The sequence below is a fragment of the Cynoglossus semilaevis genome, chromosome Z (genome assembly GCF_000523025.1).
Source record: "Cynoglossus semilaevis isolate Cse_v1.0 chromosome Z, Cse_v1.0, whole genome shotgun sequence".
NCBI classification, from domain to species: domain Eukaryota; kingdom Metazoa; phylum Chordata; class Actinopteri; order Pleuronectiformes; family Cynoglossidae; genus Cynoglossus; species Cynoglossus semilaevis.
Window position 1 is genome coordinate 18,297,283 of NC_024328.1, and position 14,578 is coordinate 18,311,860.

Genomic DNA, 14,578 nt, shown 5'->3' on the forward strand with positions numbered 1-14,578 from the left:
CCAAAGAGGAGATATATGGATGCAGTGAGGGAGGACATGCAGATAGTTGGAGTCAGAGTAGAAGATACAGAGAACAGGGAGAGATGGAAATCAATGATTTGCTGTGGCAACCCCTGAAAAAGGGACAAAGCCAAAAGAAAAAGAAGGGATGTTTTAATGATCCCAATGAAGAGGTTTTTTTCTCTGCCCTCACTGAAAAGTCACATCACACAACTGTTTACACTTTTTCCAATGTAATTTAATTCCTCTCTGGCACCATTGGAGGACCATCGTGTTTATATATTGTATGTGTCTAATTGAGCTTAATACAGAAGCCTTGACATCATTCAGTTTTCATTTACAAAAGAGAAATGTGTCAATGAGTCAACTTTCAGCATTATTATTATTATTATAAACTAAAATGTATTTTGAAGTTTGATTGGAAGTTGAAGTCTTCTGAAATGATAAATTAACTAGTAACAGGTCTGGTTATTGACAATGGGTATTAAATGTCACAGTTTTGTGCTGAAAGAGCTATAGAAAGAGTTCCCAGTATAGCTTCAACAACAACAAAAAGTGTGGATATGGTTTTATGACCTGCCTGTATTCCAAATTTATCTTGTATTATCTAGTATCCAAAATATTCATCTCAATTTTAATTTGCATTTACTGGTCAACTACATAAAAATATTCATTATTCATTTTGATGTGATTCAGTAGCAAAGTTGCTATAGTGTCAGGAATTGAATGTATCTGTAGCAAACACATTAGGTTGAACAATAAAAAAACAGTATTTTCTTGTTTCTACTTTGTCCTTTAAAAAAAGAACATCCTAATTTCAAGAATGTCTCATGTATTTAGCACAGAGGTATGTTTGTGTGTATATACAGGAAGGAGGGAATGGTATGTATTAGTAATGTTTATTTATCTAGACAAGGAGTTGAAATAAGTGTCGGGACATCATTTAGCAGCATGGTAAGCTAAGCTCTGGTCGAGATAAATACTTAATTTCCCTCTTCTCCCTGTGATGCTCCCCTGCTCCGCTGATGCTACATCTAAACACCGGCAATAATAAAGACAATTATTTAGGCCTTTGATAATTATGTGTCAAAGGAAGCAAAAGCCACTAGATAATTGGGCGAAAAGTGAATGGTAATCCACAGTTGAGAGATCCCTGTGGGGAGACAGGCAGCTTCATCCCTAAAAAGAATATAGTGTGAAAGAAGAGAGAGGGAAACGCTAGGAATCCAGAAAGGGAGAAAGATGAGACCTTGCTCACTGTCAGATAGTCGATGTGAAAAGCCACAATTATACAAAGAGAGCAAGTGCATACAGAGAGCAGCAAACAAGGGATGAGGAAATCAACAGATAGAGAAGGAGAATGACAAAAGTGAGGGAGATGAGGAAAGATGACAAAATACAGAGTGGTAGTGGGTGTGTACAAAGACTGAGCAGAGGCCAAGGGGAAGAAGGAAGAGAAAGAGAGTGGGAGAGGATGTGTTGATGCCAGTCACTGACGAAGCTTATAATGTAGCAGCGGCGTCCACTGCCAACAGACACGGATAATCTCGGACTACCCACTGAGCACTGAAGCACTGCTTAAATATTTGATTGATTAACTGTCCCCCTGTTGCCAGAGAGTAAGAGGAGAGTATCAGAGAAGCCAGGGCGAACACAGGAAAAACAAACAAACAAACATGTATGCGGGCGAACACCGGAAGCCTGAAAACACATGGTGCGGCCACACCAACACATACTCCCCCATAAATCCCTACATGCCAACATTGGAACAGGAGCAGTAACACAAACACATACAGATATTACACACTGCGAGCATGTGTGGTGTCTGTGATGTAGTTGACTGATCTCCTGACAGTGGTTTCATTTAATCATAAATCAATAAGGACAATGGACCAATAGATCAACAGCAGTTAGGTCGATGATTCTCGACTGGACGTGGCTTTTAAAGGAGTGTGTGGGACTAAATGTACTGCATGCAGGGAACTTTACAGGAAATAAACCATTGAATCCTGCATAATTTGTTTGATAAGCCCAGAATTTAAATGACAAGTAAGCTTAGTATGAGGGGAATAATTCCATTCAAACTTCTGCTAACTGCTGCTGACACAAGAAAGGAGTGGTTGACAAGGGAGATCGGGGTTAGCTTAGCTTAGCCATATACAAATGAGACTATTGTATTTATAAATGTCCAAATATGGAAAGGCATTCCAAATTCATCAATTTCAAATTGTTTAAAAAAAGGTTTATATTCACATATGAAAGTTTTGTCATGACATGTTTGATATGAGGATACTTTTTTGAAGCTATCGTTCAGTAACAGGCTGCTCAATTTGACTAAAATGGTCAAAAGGTTAATTTCTTACCTCCAAAGGTCTGTCCATCTACAAAGCTAAATATATTTCTTGTGGCTGATGATTTTTTTTTTTTACAAGGTTCACATTTACTTTTTTCCATAACAGCAACGTTGTGCCAGAGCACTCACATCATGGACTAATTTGTTCAACCTTTAATGTTTAATGTTTCTATCTACGAATCTCGTGTCAAAGAGGATGACTCAAAGTGACATTGTTGCATGTTCATTTACTCTACCTTTCCTGTCTGTGTCACACCCATACAAACACACACACACACACAGCTCACTGTTCATCCCTGACTGTGAAAACACAGGCAGCTGGCCCCCCACACTCCAACACCCTCCACAGGAAGAGACAACAACAGCACTTCCTGTGGCTTTGAAGCACAGGTCCCAGGTCCCCTGTCTGTCCCGGTTTCCTTTGTCTTAACCGCAGGAAGGAAGCCCTCTCTAGCACGAGGCCACAGGGCCCTTGGGAGTGTAAGGGAGTGTGTGTGTTTGCTTGTCTTGGTGTGTGTGCATGTGCATCTTTCAATAGTGTGGAAGTGTGTAGAGATTTTTTTGCTCACAGAGGTCACATTAATTTACTCACTGGGTTTTCCCCCTCTGACTTTCCAGTGCATGAACTCGTGCTGCAGCGAGGGCGTGGAGAGGAAGTGAGTGAGGGAGAGAGCAGGAGAAATCTGCGATAACTTCCACCTTTTCTTCGCCGTTTCCTCCCAAAACTGTTGCCCACATGCATGATGGAGGGAAGATGAGTAAAGGAGATGGTGGTGTGGGACTTAAATTTAAAAGCAACTGTGAAGGAGCTTTAAAGAACCGTGTTAGGGACATGTGAGCATTGAAAATGTCTAATGTCACAGATGACAAACAATGTAGTATATGTATGCATGTGTGTGTGCGTGTGTGTGATACGTGTATATGTGAACTTGTGCAGACACAGCACGGACAGGGAGGAAAAGGAAGTCCAGCAAATATTTCCTGACACAGCAGAAGTGGGGAATTGTTATGAACTGGTGAAAACAAAAGGCAGAGGATGAGGTGCAGCGTGCCAGGAAACCTGCTGGCTGTGGGTGCTGCGCCCCACTTGTGCCCGCATGGAAAACAAGAGGATTATGGGAAGTCGGGAAGTGAGAGGGATGGGATGACGAGGAAGAGAGGAAAAGATGAATGATGAGTTATGGACAAAAAAGTGCTAAATGGCAGAATGGTGCAAATATATGCATTTGCTGTTTATGTATCAAGTGCTGTTTATCCATGAAGTCAACTAAGTTTCAGGTTCAGCACCAGAATGTATTGTGTCTCAAAGCATGTTTATTATTATTACCACAGGGGTTTTATTTCTCATAGTTCCTGATAATTCCACTAATTGATAAATTACTCTGGGTCATTACTTGATTGACACATATTAATATCTGGAAGGCTTCAGGTTCAAGTCCACCAGCTGCCAAGTTACCACTGAGGTGCTCTGAGCATGGCACCGTCCCCACACACTGCTCCCTGGGTCCTTAAAGCTGCCCACTGTTCACTTTGGTGATGGGTTAAAAGCAGAGGTCACATTTTGGTTGTGCCATCGGTTATTACTGAAAAGTATACCACTATTTCACAGCACACTATTTAAATATTTTGTAATTACTACCTGCACAGTGTTAAAAGGTCTGAAAAGCTTGGGTGAATAAATTAAATGACTTACTGTCACTTCATCAACATCATCTTGTATAGGTTTTCACATTAAAGTGATACTGATGCAATTAAGAAGGTGGACAAAGTTTTGGATCAGCAGTCGTTAAGGAGGTTCATATATTGTTTAGTAAAAGCAATTAGAGAATTTCTCCCAATGATGATTTCTAATTAGATATCATTCTTCATTAGAGTGGAATAACAGCACAGTAACTAATTAAAGCCCTGTGTTAATTAAAATACATATTAGTAAAAAACCAAAACAAAAAAAAAAACAGCACAGGCTACATATAATTGGCAACATCTTTATCATTACCAACATCAACTGCCCATGGTCTACGATGGGATATGTGAAAGTTACTTTTGAACATTAAAAACAGTCAAATCACCTTCCTGCCACTTTCTCCCACTCTCCCTTTAAAAGTGCTTCTTTCTTGTCTTCCTCCCTGTCTCTCAACCCTCCGGCAATGCTGTAAAATAGAAACCTAACCTCAATATTTTCCCTCACAGTGCTGGGACTTGCTGTCCCATTAAATTCCCTTTCCCATGTGTCAGCTTGCACATTTCCACCATGAAATTTTTGTATAATTAAACTTTCTTAATGATTTATAAGCCATAATAATAGCCGTAACTATTTCAGAGCAGGTTAAAGGGACAGCCTTTAAGTTCACGCCGGGGGATGACCCTGTTTTAACAAAGTTTCGGATGGGTGACTCTCAGCAGGAGGTGAGGATGGATTGGGTGAGGGAGAAGAAGACTGACGTAGGGCTAGAGCAGGAAAGAGGGCCTAACAAGGGTGAGTGGAGGAGGAGGAGAAACAGGAGGCTGAGACCTTTGTGTCGTAACTGACTTCTGACATCCAGGAGCACCTGGAGATCCATTAACCCTGGCTTGGAGGAGATAGCTTACAGTGGTGTCAGAAAAATGGGGAAGGAGGGAGAGAGGGAGAGAGAGAGAGAAAAAGAAAGAGAGAGGGGGAGAGAGAGAGAGCAAAGCAAAAACAAAGTCTAAACACTGAAACAATGAAGGACAGAAAATGCACAACACTGTTGATGTTCATTAAACCAAATTGTTTTAACGATATTAAGATGGGGTCGACTGATCTTTTAATGTATGTTGAAAAAAGTTCTAGTTTCAAAAGAGCTTCATAAACCAACAATCACTGGTTGGGGAAAAAAACAAAGAGAAACAAAGTTTACTGAACAATTTTGAAGCAGTAATGAAGTTAATGTCTAAATGACACACAACACACACACACACACACACACACACACACACAGATGTTTGCTCTCGGCTGCCTCTCTGACGACAAGGCTGATATGATTGCCACTTAGGAAATCAGTGTGTTTGCACACCACTCTAAGCTCTGCCAGAGCTAATGTGTTAAATATCCATCGGGTACTGCTGTCCATTTCAGATATACACAGACGCGCACACACACACACACGCACATTCCATGTAATAACCAAGCCCATCAGTTGAGCCAAAAACCTTTAATAGGAGTACATTGTGGAACTTTAAACCAGCTAAGATGTGCAATTCTCTCTAATTTCATCTAAATTTGTAATGATAAAAATGAAGTGATGTTAAAAAGTTTGGAAATGTTTGTGTAAATGTGTGACTTTTTTGAGTCTATTTTCCATCATGGAGAACTCATTCCCACTCTGTACAAATTAATTTCAATGCCACACAAGGTCCAGTTTGGTTAATGTTTATTTATTTATTTATATTTTTTAAGGTGCAGTCTGCTAATGGCAAGATTTACTAAATATCTCAGTCGGCTGTGTTTTCACCTTAGCTGTGAAAGGGGGAGGAGAAAGGAGGAGGTAAAAAGGCAAAAACAAGAAATCTGGAGGCGCCTGCTGCTCCACACATTACTGGCAAATCAGGTATGTGAGTTTGAATGTGTGTGTGTGTGTGAGAGAGAGAGAAAGTGAGAGAGAGAGAGAGAGTGCATGTGTATTTGTGTGCGTCCCTTCAGGGCTGCAGGAGTTTGATTCTCAGGGGAGGTGTTTTGTACAAACTTCTAGGGCCACTCGACCCTTCGCTGAGTGAGAAGCCACACATAGAAATTAAAAAAAAGAAGTTTGGGGAACAGGAAAGGAGGGAGTTTTAAAGAAAGTGACAGAAAGAGAGTCCCGCCCTTCAGTTATCACTCTCTACTCCTTCATATCTGCATGTCTCCTGTGCCGTGGGGTGCAAGGGGGAATGAAAGTCCCCTGAAAAATAGAAGAAGAAAAAAGAAAAATTTGGTGATCCCCTTGAACTAAAAGGAGAGGGAGAAAGAGAGAGAAAGAGTGAGATGGAGGTAAAATATACAGAAAGGCCAAATGGAATTAATGGAAATATATAACAATCTGAAATTAGCTTTTCATTGCCACCAGCCATGATTTAAAGCAGATTTTTAAGGAGAGAAAAGATGAGTCAGAAAAAAAGAAAGAGGGAGCGAGAAAAGGGTTGAGGCCATATAACAAATTGGACAGACTGGAGGAAGCTACAAGTTAATTTGCCTCATCTTGTTAAAAAAAATAAAAAAAAACTTTGTAGTTTTCCAGGCAGATTTGCTTAAATTATGACTTTAATGCCCAAAGTAATCAAGACATCAGGATGAAAGATTAGGAAAAAATAACGCTAATGTAGGGTTTAGGAAAATACAAAGCAATTCAATTAGATGATTAAATAGCCTAAGCAAAGAAAAAAAAATCTAAATATTCGTTATGTCCTTAGAAACATTTTCCCTTTAGGCAATACATTTTTAATTTCAAAGATAGGGAAAATGAGCAGGAGGAGTAAAAATCTGTTTTTCTAGCTTATTTAAAAAATAAGATTGCAAAAACTAAGTTAAGTAGCTACAATTAATGATATTACTTTAATTAAAAATTTCAAGCAAATCTAAAAAAATGTTATTATTATTATAATTAAGAATTAGATTATACACACTTCCTTTCCCAAAATACTCCCTTTTATAATATTATACTTCTGTAATTGTTCTACATTTTTTCATTTTGTAGTTTATTAAGGCGCAGTAAAAAACAAAAAACAAAACGGCATGCAATACCCCAGAGTATTTAATGGAATCTGCCCGGTGATACCCTTAATGAATTAAATGTAAAATTTACCAAAAAGTAACACAAACCATTTACAAGTGCTTTTCAAAAGCTGTATTGTTGATTAAAAACAAAGCCTGAGAGAAAGCTGTAGTACCTGTTATATATAGTATTTATATATATATATATATATATATATATATATATATATATATATATATATATATATATATAAATACTCAAAAAAAAACACATGCTGAGCGTGTGCACACACAATACTTTATAAAGAATATTATTAATCTTGTAAAAAAAGCAATTAAATCAAAGTGGTATGGAGCCTGGAGCTATAAGGACTGTCAATTCTGCTGGAAATGCCACAGAAGATTACAGTTGGGTTTGTGGATTCCATGAACCCTCTTTTTGATTAGGGAGTCAATTATTTCTCATTACTGAAGATGCTATTTCGGAGAAAGACCTTGTCAGTCAATCATGCAAAAAGTCCTGCAAAAGCGTGAATAAACCATTAAAAAGAGCGACAGATGGGGGTAGGGAGAGAGAGGAAGCACACTGACCCTTTTCCCCACCCAAACTCCTACTTGTAGTCAAATTACCTTTTTAACTATTACACCTCTGTCAGGTCTTTGTCAGCCAGTGGTAATTAGGCCTTCAGTGAAGAACATTTAAAAAGAAAACAGTATATTTATTAGTTTATCTCAGGAAAAAGAGGCATTTACTCAGAGCTGAAGGTAAGTTTGAATGTGGTGATTATCCTGTCATTTCAGGCTGTTTGTCGCAGTGTGTGTGTGTGTGAGAGAGAGAGAGAGAGAGAGAGACAGTAAATAGGTGTCTGTTTGTGTCAGCTTGAGGCAAAGCTGGTGTGTACGACTGCAGGTAACGTGCTGATGCGGATGGACACAAGCATGGGCATTCATACATATATAATATATATACTCGTTTGAGTGTGTGTGTGTGTTTGTGCACGTGCATTCTTCAGCATTATTCACACTGATAGGCAAGCATAGCACATTTCTCCTGTCCTCTTTGTTCTGCGTTGAGTTTGACACCTCTAAACAATAGCAGCGCTTCACTTTGCCCAGCCCCATCCCACTGCCAGCCACACACTGCATGGACGGGAGCTGCCAATTAGCACCATCAAACATCCCTCATCAGCTGTCTCCATCAAAAAAAAAAAAACTCCATTGTATTTTTCCATAGTAACTTCCAGTATTTTTAAGAAACAATCACATTGATTAGCTAGAAAAGCACCATGACTAATTATAGGGTATAGATTATGTAGGGTAAAAAATAAAACAGCTGCCGACATGAGATGGGTGAGCTCCGAACACTCACTCTGACACTGCTGTCCAGAGCTGGTCATTATTTTGAGGAAGTGTCTTTCTTAACCAGGCCTGAATGAAAATTAAGTTTCTTGTTCATCTCCAGAGTTTTTAAATTTTATTTTATTTTTTTATATTTTAGCTAAACAGTGCAGTCGTGTTAATACTTTCCTTTGTCTCATACAGAGAGGCTGTCAACACCACTCCCCGTTTATCTCCCTTTGTGTAGTGCCATGCTGGGTGAGCAGTGTTTTTAGGTGGCCACAGGGCAGCCAGACGATGTGGTGTGACCCCCGAGGGACCGAGGGTCAACGTGGGGAGAGAGATGTGCAAAGGGGTAGGGGGCCTGTCATTGAGAGAGGGGTCTCAGAGGGCTAGAGGTGAGCAGAGGTGTCTGTGAGATGACTGTCGCTCCCTTTGGTGGTCCGAACCCTGTTCATTAACCAGCAACCCGTAGGTTGACCAAACAGAAATAAGGGGTCGTAGTGGAGGGACAGGAGGCTGTGGATGGGCGCAGAGCACCATAGTGACCACAAGAGACCTGCTGTCTCTCTGCCTTCCTGTCTGTCCGAGGGTAGATCTGTGTCACAAGGGATCGGCTTTTTAACAAAACACAAACACAAACAGGAGCACAGGCACACACGCACGCACGCACACACACACACACACACACACACACACACACAACACAAGCACACAAACACCTGTACTGCTAAGGGAACAAAGGACAGGCAGTGCCCCCTAGTGTTTCTATCTCATAGAAATTAGAGCAAATCACCTAACCATCCCTCCACATGCAAGGCCACAAAAGCAGACATATCAGGGGGGCAAAAAAAATAAGGGGAGCAGGAGGTGAAGAGCAGAGGAGGCTCCCCTTGAAGGTGTCATCACATCGGAGACACAGGGGTAGAGAATGGGGTGAGAGAGGTTAAGGGAAGCAGGGCACGGGGGGTGAGAAGAAGAGAGCAATGAGAAAGGGGTGGACAGCTAAAGAGTGAGCAGAACAGATGCGGGTCATACTGTAAATGTCAACTTGTAAATGGTGAAGGGGGGTTGTTGTAAAGATGTGTGACATGACCGAGATGTTTTAAATATTGAGAGAGTGTGAAATATACAGATGACGGGGCAAGCATGAAAGCTAATGTCAGAGGAGTCCATGAGTGTGATTCCACCTAACAGTGTACTTTACACACACACACACACACGTACACAGCCTTGTAACTGTAACCTGTATATAAGAAATGGACTTTGCCTTGATAAAGCCTGTCCATTTTCACTGTAGAGTATTTCATGATATGTTATGTACTTTGTAAATACTACAGTAAATCAATAAAGGAAGGAAGGAAGGAAAAGCTAGTTTTACGTCTTTTTAAGAGAAAATATTGTGACATTTACAACTGTATAATCAGGAAAGTGTTGTCTAAAGTGTAAAATTAAACAAAAAAAAGTCTGTCTATACTGGAGCAAAATATATTAATTAAGCCATGCTCAGGAAAAATCATCAGATGAACAAACCTGACCTTTATCTTTTTTTTTCAAATCTGTCTAAATCTTGAAGACCCATCCTGAAACAAGGACTATCTTTTGGTGAGTCTTCCATTCATCTTCAAGCCAGCGTCAAAAGGCTGCTGCTTTCTCAGAAGTCTCTCATTCTTTTACTTCTCACTTTACTTACTCTACCTTCTTTTTTCCTCCTCATCGTATTTCACAGCACATAAAGCCTTAAAATGGCACATAAAACAGTTCATCTCCTTTCACTGTAAGTTTTCCAGGCTTAAAAATTAAATGTGTTTTACTACAGGTACATAACTAAAACATACCCTTGAAAAAATGCCGTAAAGGAATTCAAACTGGGTTTTCCATAAGCATCCACGGCTGCAGGGAAGGAAAGACATCAGCTGAACAGTCCACTATGGAGTGTTTCAAGCCTGACGTGCAGAAATGCAGTGACTAAAAAGCTGTGAGCTGCTTATTCTGTAGGTAAAAGAAAATGTGATACAGAAAAAGTCTTCACATCCAAAGTGAAAGAATTTAGCGATGAGGCTCTAAAGCAGGCAGTGCTAAAAACACCACAGCACACCAGCTCGCCACTGAATGAACTTTAAAAGCAGTGAAAGACGGAGAGAGCAAAGAGTGAAGGAGGCGTGCGTGGCTGGAGGTGGAGAATTTAAAAGGAAGAATGAAAAAAGCTAAAAGCAGAGGCAAAGAAAGAGAAGCAGAGGAGGGCGAGAGGGTTTAAACTTCAACCTCGGAGTCAGTGGGTTCAGTGACATTTGCACCAGGATCTGCCTCACTGCTACTCACAGCTTTTCACAAACAACACTTTCCCTCCTTTCAATCCCAATTCTTTTTCATCCACCTACATTTGCTGCAGAATGAGAACATTCACAGTGTCGAGGGCAGGAGGAAAAAAATACACTGGACAGAATGGGCGAGTTTCACTCATTGATGCCTGCATAACAATTTGCCACCCCATATGTCCTCCTGATTCTTCTCTTATATTGTATGCATACTTATGGCAGGATTAACAAGGGAGAAAATGAAAAAAAAGAATAAGAAAAATGACATGTGACAAGCGATTCATTTGAGCTGTCAACATGTCATCTTCACCACATTCAAACCTCATGTCATGCTGCTCCTGTTCCTTCACTGGTGAAGGTGACCTAGGTCGCAACCAGCCAACACCCCCACACACAGCAGGTGAATACAGTGGCAACAGTCAATGTCAGTGAATAAATGGCAAATTAGTGTAAAATGTATTAATTAAATAAAATGTGCAATTAAAAGACACAATATATAGAAATATGGAAAATATAGAGAAGAGTTGAAAGAAAGGTGAGTAAAAATTTACAAATGAAATCCTGTATTATTTTGTAAGGATGTTATTAAAAAACAAATCAACAGAACCACAGAAAAGAATTTTCAATACAAACAGAATAAACTTTGAAAGTGATGAAGCTTTTAGAAGGAAAAAAAGGGTGTTTTGGATGTTCTGGTGAAAAAGATCAAATAAAATAAAAAAATTCTGAAAGGGAGACAAACAGAAGTGAGGTCACGGTGGAGCTATGGATCAGGTGTCAGAGAAAGCACCAAGGCCAGCGTGAAGATGAGGTTAAGAGAAAGAGGAGAAAAATAAAACTGTGTAAGATCAGAGAACACGTGGAAAAGATCACGAAATGAATGCAGACGTAGAAGGATTATGGATGAGTGTGGAGAGAAAATACACACGTGTGTACTGACTTAACACAGAACTGTGTGAGCATAAAAAAAAAAACAGTAATGTGGAGTGTGTTGACGACGGGGGCAAGGGGCAAAAAAAGAATGAACCAGTGAAGGGGTTTTCATAAAGCGAGCGAGAAAAGGATGGTAAAACATAACAAACGTGGCGAGGGGCACATGGGAGACAAGACGTGGAAAACTAAGCCCAATGGGCTCTAGAGAGTGAATGAAAGAGCGAGTGAGCTCTGAAGTACAGGGCAAGGAGGAGAGCAGGACCTTGCCTCTGTGGCGACGAGCTGATGGAACCGAGAGGGAGGCAGACAAAGACGCATGCTGATCTCACATGCTGCAGAACAAAGAAGAGAGGTGCATCATGGGAGTCTGAGCCCTACACCACCATTGACGCCATACTGGATGAACACACAGTGGACCGCGTAGGGAGAAAATGTGAGCACATAGATGGCCATAGTGTAATAGGTAAATTAGGAAAATGTCAATTTTAAAACCTATGTCCTCTATCTTTTCAATATAAGTTTTTATTGTTGAAAAACAAGGTATACCACGTGATGCAGTTTTACAAGGTAGCCTTTCTCCCATTATTGTTCTTAAAAGACGGTCCATTATTAATGCTGTTTAAATCTTCTCCTTATGATGGACAGGCATTTCTCCAAAGAGTAATACATTGTGTCTTTACCGTAGCAGTCTTTCTAAAAGTAGCCCTCAATCTATGTGGCTGTGTTCATCATGGAGGCATGGGCCTGAAGGTCACACTCATTCAGCAGCAGATTTAGCCCACAGCCTTTACATACATTTCTTTCTTTATTTTGAATATATTTGTACATATATTGGATGTAGAAATAATGCCTAAAATGTTAATTCATTGTTAAGGATTATTCAGTGCATCCATCCACATAAGTTGCTTGTGTTCATAGACAACACACTTTTTTTTTTGCTTGCACAATGAGGGAAAATGTTTCAAAATAGCACCAGGAGTCTAAAACCATCGCCCACCATGTGTTTGTGGAGTCTTCAACTTCTGGACGTCTTGTCCACCTTAAGTCAGAGCAGCCTCACTCACAGCCAGCACAGAGGGGTAAATAAGTCTACAGCTGACAAGCTGACTAATACAACTGTCAAATGGATTGTAACTGTTGAGTGATTAATATTAATATTGTTGAGAACAATCACCAAAGTTTTGAGAGCACCACTCTATAAGAATGTTAACACTAAGGTATACTTTTGTATATATATTTTTCCATGTTTATAATTCAATTTTTTGGATTAATTTTTTTACACAAATAAAAACATGTGTAAAACACATACATCTACCTGTTGTTAATAGTCTTAGTTCCTAGAAATAAACAAAAATATTTTAAGCAAATTTAGGAATTTTTATTTTGAATAATCCTGATTATGTTTTCTTCTATGATCACGATCAAAGGTGATAAATTGTGGCAAATCCACAGTTTTCCTGTCATTAATCAGATTAATAAATTGAATTGATTGCATTAGTCTCAATCATATCCAGAGAAAACAGAGGCTGCAGGGAAAAAGTTCCAACTGGTTTTGATTTGTTTTGAGGGGGGGTTTCTAACAGAATTATCACAAACCTAAAAGAAATATGATAAATCTTAGCTCCATCTTTCTACTGTTTTTAAAAACCACACTATTACTCCTGTCTCTTCTCTCTTTCTGTCTCTCCTCTTTTCATCTGCTCTCTCTCACTCCATTTCCCTCTCTTCCTGCGGCAGGTCTGATATGCCAGAGCAGCAGCAGCTGAACTCTGAGTAGCACTGTCTCCGGGAAAAAAACAAAGTGATCAATGTGAGAAGGCACGGGGCGCTCATGGACAGGCCAATCAATGGTGGAAAGAACCTTGCCCAGGGCTTTATGCAAATGGAAGCACGTCCCGTAACCTCAGGAGTGAACATGCGCACTGTAGATCAATGGGACGAGGGGAGAACCTTACAGCAAGATCAGCCTCAGCCAGTAAATATGTAATGATGAATCCCTCAAGATTAAACTGAACTCAAATGAACTTCAACTAGCGGGGCTTCTTGTATCATAAAAGTGGCAAAAAAGAGCATGTGTGGAAGGTGGAGGTGGGGTAAGAGGTGGGCGGAGTTGGACAACAGAGAGGGAGAGATTAGAAGGAAGCGCCGCACAATGATGCATCGTGGACAGATGGACTTTTCACTTCATTTTTACTGGAGAGGGTGGAGAAATAAATACAAAAAGGTGATAGACTCACCTGAACCAAACGTCTTTGAGATATAATGATTTTTAATTATTTCACCATTATGTCTCCCTGTCACCAAACAGGGTGAAAAGATGGGATAGACGCCTGTGACGTTGATTTAAAATCATCAGCCGTCACGTTGGAAGAAAGTTACCGACCAAAAACTTAGCCCTAAAATCAGCAGACAAAATAATTGACAACAGTTCACCTGAAGAACTGACACCCACTAAGAAACGTGAAGTTGCCCAAAAGAAGCAAAAACAGATTCACAGACAACGGCTGCTGATTTTACAACACAAACAGTTGAAGCTTATTGACCACACTGGTGTCAAAGCTGGAGGTGAGAGCATCAGCTCTGTGTCTGCCTCCGGTGTGCTGAGTGTATTATACACTGACAGAAGCTAAAGCAATGTCTTGATTTAGCCTTGGTTGTCAAATTTGTTTTACATGACCTTTTTTAATCTCGGATCCTCCAGAAGAAAACAAAAGTACGGAAACACACGTATTGTTTTATGTATTTATACCTGCAGCACTTGCAAAGCAAGGTTCAGGGAAACAGCTTTTAAAACAGGGAACAAAAGGTGAATCACATCCCTGAGAGCTACTCCTAACAGTCTACTTTGTCTGAGTTCTACTTAACAGCCCTTCAGGAAAATCTGTATTTAAACACCGCTGCTTATACTACATTCACTGAAAAGGAGAA

General features: G+C 39.9%; 1 protein-coding gene across 1 annotated transcript in view; it reads right to left on the bottom strand.

The window, feature by feature from the left end:
• Nucleotides 1–14,578, bottom strand: part of arb2a (ARB2 cotranscriptional regulator A) — a 151,488-nt gene that overhangs the window by 56,712 nt on the left and 80,198 nt on the right. The window lies entirely within an intron of this gene.